At 38.2% G+C, this 8717-nt stretch overlaps 2 long non-coding RNA genes across 2 annotated transcripts in view; both read right to left on the reverse strand.

Moving 5' to 3' along the window:
* Positions 1-202: 202 nt before the first annotated feature.
* Positions 203-8717, reverse strand: part of LOC115157469 (uncharacterized) — an 18869-nt gene continuing 10354 nt past the window's right edge. Inside the window, exon 2 of the long non-coding RNA XR_003868460.1 lies at positions 203-705. This is a non-coding gene — a long non-coding RNA (uncharacterized LOC115157469). The remainder of the gene's footprint in view (positions 706-8717) is intronic.
* Positions 1238-2298, reverse strand: LOC115157468 (uncharacterized). Its single transcript, XR_003868459.1, has 4 exons — positions 2211-2298; positions 2013-2039; positions 1418-1544; positions 1238-1318 (listed from the first exon to the last, which is right to left on the reverse strand). It is a non-coding gene; the product is annotated as an uncharacterized LOC115157468 (long non-coding RNA).

Raw genomic sequence — 8717 nt, forward strand, 5'->3', positions numbered from 1 at the left:
CAGTGATAATCATGTCCACATGCTGCTTACTGTAAAGTCTCCAACATTTCCTCATCTTACAGTAAAACACCATATTACCAATAAATCACTTAACACGAGATTAATGTTAATAAGTGAGTTATAACATTTTTTTTAAATACTCTTAATTGACGGCTTACAAGCCCTTTATCCATTTTAATAAAAAAGACAGAAAACAGAATTCTTGATCATGTTTTATTATTATGAAGACTTCACTTCATACAGAGACAGAGAGGATGGAAGAGAGAGAGAACATCTGAGAGGTTTAGACCTCACTTCATACAGAGACAGAGAGGATGGAAGAGAGAGAGAACATCTGAGAGGTTTAGACCTCACTTCATACAGAGACAGAGAGGATGGAAGAGAGAGAGAACATCTGAGAGGTTTAGACCTCACTTCATACAGAGACAGAGGATGGAAGAGAGAGAGAACATCTGAGAGGTTTAGACCTCACTTCATACAGAGACAGAGAGGATGGAAGAGAGAGAGAACATCTGAGAGGTTTAGAACTCACTTCATACAGAGACAGAGAGGATGGAAGAGAGAGAACATCTGAGAGGTTTAGACCTCACTTCATACAGAGACAGAGAGGATGGAAGAGAGAGAGAACATCTGAGAGGTTTAGACCTCACTTCATACAGAGACAGAGAGGATGGAAGAGAGAGAGAACATCTGAGAGGTTTAGAACTCACTTTCAGTATGACGCTGCTCAAGTTTTGCCATTTTAAATGGTCATACCCATATTAATCACCAGATGGGAGCAAACACACCTCAAAGAACACTGAAGGGGACACACCGTTGTCGTTCGGTACAAACCGTTGTGAAACGTAGTGAAATGTTTAATCAATTGAATGTGCCCCAGGTTATAAACATAATCCAGTCATGGTTCTAGCTACATTGATGGCTAGCCTTCATCTCATTAACTATGCTCAGTAATAGATTGATCCATATCCAAAATCCAATTGTCAAGACAACAAAGAGAGTTTGTGTTTGATGGAATGGAAGTCCACTACACACTTCAGTTGTATAGCCTATTCAGAGTCTGATTAAATAAATAAACGTACCTGCAAGCAGACAGCCTCACCATAGCAAATAGTTGTGGCAATATGCTCACAATTGTTCTTGATAACAAAGTATCTCCCACAATCGATAGTCAGGGTCAAAATATCTTGAAGCATCTGTGCATCCGTTCAGATTTTTTTTTTACCATCGAGATGATTGTCCACCACAGGGTTACTTCTGCCTTTAACTGCTGCCAGTGAAGCAAATGTACATTTTGTAACTGTAGAGATAATTTCACCTGATAGAGAAATGGAAATGAAATCAGACATTTTTGTAATTTGTGACTTTATAGTAATATTTTGGATTGTGTTTTATATTGTTAATATTTTAAACTTACCTGGGAAGTGAAAAATATCTTGTTAATCTTTTCTTATATTGGGATCGCCAAACACTTTATCACCCACCCAAATGGCATAGTGGTTGTATCCAGTTCGATCAAATTTGATGATATCCCCAAAATGAAACTAAAAGATTATTAAATAAATATAAACATTATAGGAACAAGTAATACCTGCATTGTCTGACGCTAATTGCTATTTACATTGATCTTTTCCTATATCTTTAAAAAAGTAGTTAACAAACTCACGACAGGCAATGATTTCACTGTATTCATTGATAATGTATAATGCTAATGTAACTGACAATTATGACACATTTTCACAAAGTGTGTTGGGGACCCGAGTTATATATTCAGAACAAAAAACGGACTTTTCAAATAAAAACATGTTCAATTAGTAATTTACTGTTAATTACTTCAGAAACCTTTCTCTGAAAAGTGAATTAATAATAATAAACTAAATTAATAATACTACAAATGCTTTATCATAAGGACATTACTTGAATAACTAGTTTTTAAATGGGCTACCAGCACACAGTATGTCATATTATTCAGTAAATCAATACTGTAGTGTTTGTAGTTCTGGTTGTTTTACCTGTTGAACCGGCCGAGACTGAGTCCCCTGTTAGTAAAGCAGAGAGGCAATTGATTCATAACAAAACAGTAACTATTTTCAATTAAAAAAAACATGTTCAATTAGCCAAAACGTTTCTCACTTTTGTTGAATACCTACTAACAAGAAGGTAAATATCATACTAGTAGATTAGGAGATTAATTATTTAAAGTCACTTACCCCTCCTTCAACCGAGATGGTCAGTTGAAAAAGTAAGATGGCCAAAATGAAGGTCTGCTTCATTCTCTTCATCATGGCAGTTCAGGGGAAATGCTGGAAAGGAAAATATCAGTTAATGTGACTCTGCTGCACTCTACCTTCAGAAATGTGCTTGGTTTTCACTGGAAATTGTTACGGTGAATTGACATATGAGTTAATAATTGGCCTAATTTTAGGTCAGTACTGAACTGGTCACACCACAGGACTGTTTATTTCTAAATCAAGTGTAAACATCCCAGAAACACTGCTGTTCAAATCAAACACACTTCTGAAATTATAGTGCGGAAAAACACCTGTTATGATTGAATTCCGACTTTAGACTTCAAAACAACAACAACAACATCCCGAAATACACAGAGGAGTCATGAACATTTTACTCTTGAATTCCCGCTGATGAGGACCAAATATATTAGCATTCATCTAGGATAATGTATCTCTACTGGTATCTCTTCTATATGACATTTTTATCTGAAGAAGCAGTTTCAGTGTTCAAACACTCGTATTCTAACTATAGGGTAGCTTTCACTGGAGTTGGTTAACTGAGAGATCAACTGTAGCAGATTTGTTAAATGTCAGACAGACAGTGACTAAAACAGGAATATAATATTTAAGTTAATTACAGTAATACAACACATCCTCCAAAAGCAATATGTGTAAATAGATCGCTTTTAGAAACAGACAAAAACGTTCTAGAAAGTTTTTATTAACTTTCATACAAGTACTTTAATACTCCATGAATTTGGACCCAGGTTTGTTTGGTACTAGAGTTATTTGTAATTTTTCAAATTGCCTAGCATTTATATATAAAAAAAAATGTATACTTTTGAATACCTTCAAATTGAAGTAATTGAATTCAGCCACATTATTTGAAAATACTCAAACAAATACTAAATACTTAATTAAGCATGTATTTGTTCCCAGGTCTGCAGCTGAGACAGACAGATGAAGACACGACTGTCTCTTCTGATAAGACATGAAGTATCACTTACCTCCGGAGAGGTTATGATATTATGGCCCAGGTTATGATATTAGGCCCAGGTGGAGAGAGACATGATGGTGAAGGTGGAGGCCCAGGTGGAGAGAGACATGATGGTGAAGGTGGAGGCCCAGGTGGAGAGAGACATGATGGTGCAGGTGGAGGCCCAGGTGGAGAGAGACATGATGGTGGAGGTACAGAGGGAGAGAGACATGATGGTGCAGGTGGAGGCCCAGGTGGAGAGAGACATGATGGTGCAGGTGGAGGCCCAGGTGGAGAGAGACATGATGGTGGAGGTACAGAGGGAGAGAGACATGATGGTGCAGGTGGAGGCCCAGGTGGAGAGAGACATGATGGTGCAGGTGGAGGCCCAGGTGGAGAGAGACATGATGGTGGAGGTACAGAGGGAGAGAGACATGATGGTGCAGGTGGAGGCCCAGGTAGAGAGAGAGATGATGGTGCAGGTGGAGGCCCAGGTGGAGAGAGACATGATGGTGCAGGTGGAGGCCCAGGTGGAGAGAGACATGATGGTGCAGGTGGAGGCCCAGGTGGAGAGAGACATGATGGTGCAGGTGGAGGCCCAGGTGGAGAGAGACATGATGGTGGAGGTACAGAGGGAGAGAGACATGATGGTTCAGGTGGAGGCCCAGGTGGAGAGAGACATGATGGTGCAGTCTAATAAAGAATATATGTTGTCAAAGTCTTGAACTGTAATCACAAAAGAACATGTAATAATGTATCTCTTCAGGAATTATACTTGTCATTAATATGGTGACATTAGTCTTTCACATTCTGTATAATTGGACATGTTTCAAGTTTCATTCATGGGATTAAATAAACAAATTGTGATAAATTATTATGGAGAAAAAAATAATCTAAAAAAAAGTTGTTTTTCTGGTATATACACTGAACAAAAATATCAATGCAACATGTAAAGTGTTGCTCCCATGTTTCATGAGCTGAAATGAAAGATCCCAGAAATGTTCCATACGCACAAAAAGCTTATTTCTTTCAAACCTTTTTCACAAAGCCACTGTGCTTCTACACCTGCATTGCTTGCTGTTTGGGGTTCTAGGCTGGGTTTCTGTACAGCACTTTGTGACATCAGCTGATGTAAGAAGAGCTTTATAAATAAATTGTATTGATTGATTAAAATATGGATACAATATGGATAAAGACGTCAGATTAGGGCAGGAAATTATTTCACTGGTAGACAATGTACACCTACTGAAAGTAATTGACATATTGGTTTATCAAGTTTGTTTTATATTCATAATAAAAAACTAACTTCTCAATGACTTTCAGTAAAAATCTATGCTGAATTACTGGTAGTCATGTCCTGTAGATGTCTCCTAAAGTGAATCTATGCTGAATTACTGGTAGTCATGTCCTGTAGATGTCTCCTAAAGTGAATCTATGCTGAATTACTGGTAGTCATGTCCTACAGATGTCTCCTAAAGTGAATCTATGCTGAATTACTGGTAGTCATGTCCTGTAGATGTCTCCTAAAGTGAATCTATGCTGAATTACTGGTAGTCATGTCCTGTAGATGTCTCCTAAAGTGAATCTATGCTGAATTACTGGTAGTCATGTTCTGTAGATGTCTCCTAAAGTGAATCTATGCTGAATTACTGGTAGTCATGTTCTGTAGATGTCTCCTAAAGTGAATCTATGCTGAATTACTGGTAGTCATGTTCTGTAGATGTCACTTAAAGTGAATCTATGCTGAATTATTGGTAGTCATGTTCTGTAGATGTCTCCTAAAGTGAATCTATGCTGAATTACTGGATGTCATGTTCTGTAGATGTCTCCTAAAGTGAATCTATGCTGAATTATTGGTAGTCATGTTCTGTAGATGTCTCCTAAAGTGAATCTATGCTGAATTACTGGTAGTCATGTTCTGTAGATGTCTCCTAAAGTGAATCTATGCTGAATTACTGGTAGTCATGTCCTGTAGATGTCTCCTAAAGTGAATCTATGCTGAATTACTGGTAGTCATGTTCTGTAGATGTCTCCTAAAGTGAATCTATGCTGAATTATTGGTAGTCATGTTCTGTAGATGTCTCCTAAAGTGAATCTATGCTGAATTACTGGTAGTCATGTTCTGTAGATGTCTCCTAAAGTGAATCTATGCTGAATTATTGGTAGTCATGTTCTGTAGATGTCTCCTAAAGTGAATCTATGCTGAATTATTGGTAGTCATGTTCTGTAGATGTCTCCTAAAGTGAATCTATGCTGAATTACTGGTAGTCATGTTCTGTAGATGTCTCCTAAAGTGAACTGACAGAAAACTAACTACCATAAGGACAGTACAATCAGGTTTTAAATCAGCTGAACCGAATTGTGCTTTCATGTGTCGTTATTCAGGAAACAAATACTGTGATGTTATTGGTGTGTTCTATTTACCGGTTCTAGAGTATTTCCTTGTGCGGCCTGAGCCCCCTGTAAGGACAATAGAAAGATAATGTGGTCATCTTTAATGAAATGTGAACGCCACTCCAGATAATATCAACATACTTAATTGAAATTAAGACTGTTAACTGTCAGTAAAGTTAAGGTAGGCAATGATTTCACAGAATTTGTGAAGTCATCAAACAAATATTTTCTAAATTAAAGTTATATTTCTGGAATATAGATATATTTAGACTTTAAAACATATTCTGTGGAACACTGTACTAGACAGGATTTTCATAAGCAGACAGATGAGCTAATGAATATACTGCCTTCTTTCTAACAGGTCACAGATGATTGGCCTAATGCCAATGGGAGTGGACCAATGATATGAGAGTTGATATCCACAGTGGGCGTATCCAAATGAGAACTACTAGATGTCTGAATGATAACATTATTAAACACTTGTAGTAGTAAAACTCAACAGACATTCGATAATGAATTACCAGCAAGGTGTTAAATGAATGAACAAAGAGCTTCTATAGACATTTGATTAACATTTATTAAAATCAGACGTATTAACATATTTGGAGACACACCAGTACATTCTAATACAGTGTGTGATATGTTGATATTTCTACACACACTATCATACACAGGTTGTCAGTTTACAGAACAATAACATGATATGTTACTTTGTGTTCTGTTCATCACCACTTACTAACTCTGTTGGACACTGGTGTAGTGATATTGATCCTTCACATGCTGTCCAGATTAACTTGTTACCAATGGCGATTTTAGCATGTAAATCTTGGTTGGGCAGCAATGCTTCGACTATGTACAGACTCAGTGAGCATAGCCTTGCTATTGAGAAAAGCGGCCGTAGGCAGACCAGGCTTTCAAGAGAAGACATGCTATATTGCACACTGCCCACAAAATGAGGTGGAAACTGAGCTGCACTTCCTAACCTGCCAAATGTATGACCATATTTGAGACACATATTTCCCTCAGATTACACAGACCCACAAAGAATTCCAAAACAAATCCAATTTTGATAAACTCCCATATCTACTGGGTGAAATTTCACAGTGACAATCACAGCAGCAAAATGTGTGACCTGTTGCCACAAGAAAAGGTCAACCAGTGAAGAACAAACACCATTGTAAATACAACCCATATTTATGTTTATTTATTTTCCCTTTGCCACCATGGCCTTTTTTTGCCTTTACCTCCCTTATCTCACATCATTTGCTCACATTGTATATAGTCTTATTTTTTTCTACTGCATCATTGATTGTATGTTGTTTTACTCCATGTGTAACTCTGTGTTTTTGTATGTTGTCGAACTGCTTTGCTTTATCTTGGCCAGGTCGCAATTGTAAATGAGAACTTGTTCTCAACTTGCCTACCTGGTTGAATAAAGGTGAAATAAGTAAATAAATAAATAAACATCAGTATAACACTGTAAATATACATAATATGACATTGGAATGTGTCTATTCCATAAAACTTGGGAGTGTAGTGTTTACTGTTAACCAATAAAATACATTTTGTTTTACCTTTATTTAACTAGGCAAGAACAAATTCTTATTTACTAACCCGGACAACACTGGGCTAATTGTGCACCGCCCTACGGGACTCCCAATGACAGCCAGATGTGATACTGCCTGGATTCAAACCAGGGACTGTAGTGACACCTCTTGCACTGAGATGCTGTGCCTTAGACTGCTGCGCCACTCGGGAGCCCTTTGAATTGAATTGAGACAAAGAAGCTATTGCTTGTTCCATGGGTCATAGCTCACAGGAGAGGGAAAGAAAGAGTGTAGGTATCTCACCACAGCAAGTCAGGAACATAAGAGAAAGAATAAGGAATCTAAGACCCTTTTAAAAGCATCAGAGTTGTTGACCAATAGTATTACTGTACAGTTAACCTCCAATCAGATATCCGACCAACATGATCTAGTCACAAAAGAGCCTCTGGTTCTCAGAGGTGTGACAATGGGGGTTGGCAAGATCAACACAGAGAATGCTGAATTCCTAAGACAACACACAGGAAATTCTTGCATAAAGTTGATAAGAAGAGTCCTACATCACTCTAAGGTCAAAAACATGGAGTTCCTTCCCAGAGGTCACACCTGATTGTTGTAAAAACCCATGAAACAGAACCAAAAAGATGAGAGTTGATACCAACACAGAGCCCGTATGTGGGGAGTAGAAGGTGATCCCCCCCCCCTCTGTCGTCCATCTGGGGGTCTTCACTGAGGTGGAGGGTCCCTCTCTCTCTGTCGTCCATCTGGGGGTCTACACTGATGTTCAGAGAATAGTTCTTGCAGAAAAATCCACACCTGATAAGTGGTTTCTATCTTTCCTACTGACCCACCAATTAAACACATCTTTACTGTGGTTTCTGTCTTTCCTACTGACCCACCAAATAAACACATATTTACAGTGATTTATGTCTTTCTTACTAACCCACCAAATAAAACATATATTATTATTATTATTTAACACACATTTATTGTCATGAATCTTGCCCTGGAGGCAGCTCTGCAGAGGGATCACTAGCTGGCACAATATCATGACATCTTACGATAATAGCCAATTTTGACTTTGCAGCTGGCCCATCTAGTGGACATCTCTCAGTTCTGCCTCCAGGACAAAATTCATGACAATAAACGTCAACCTGCATCCTCCTCACTAACAGGTTGTCACGTCCTGACCAGTATTAGGGATTATTTGTAATTGTAGTTTGGTCAGGACGTGGCAGAGGGTATTTGTTTTATGTGGTCCGGGGGTTATGTGTAGTGTAGAGGGGTGTTATATTTATGTGTTCCGGGGTTTGGGTGTATATTCTGGTTTTTGGTTGTCTAGGGTTTTTCTGGTTTGTGTATTTCTTTGTTGTCTGTGTGGCTCTCTATCAGGAACAGCTGTACTTTGTTGTTCCTGATTGAGAGTCATATATTAGGAACTTGTTTTCACCTGGGGTTTGTGGGTAGTTTATTTTTTTCAGTGCCTCTTTGCTTGACATCACGGGAAAATCAAAAGAAATCAGCTAAGACCTCAGAAAATTGCTCCTCCTTGGGAGCAATTTCCAAATGCCT

The sequence above is a fragment of the Salmo trutta genome, chromosome 21 (assembly GCF_901001165.1).
Source record: "Salmo trutta chromosome 21, fSalTru1.1, whole genome shotgun sequence".
Lineage (NCBI taxonomy): Eukaryota > Metazoa > Chordata > Actinopteri > Salmoniformes > Salmonidae > Salmo > Salmo trutta.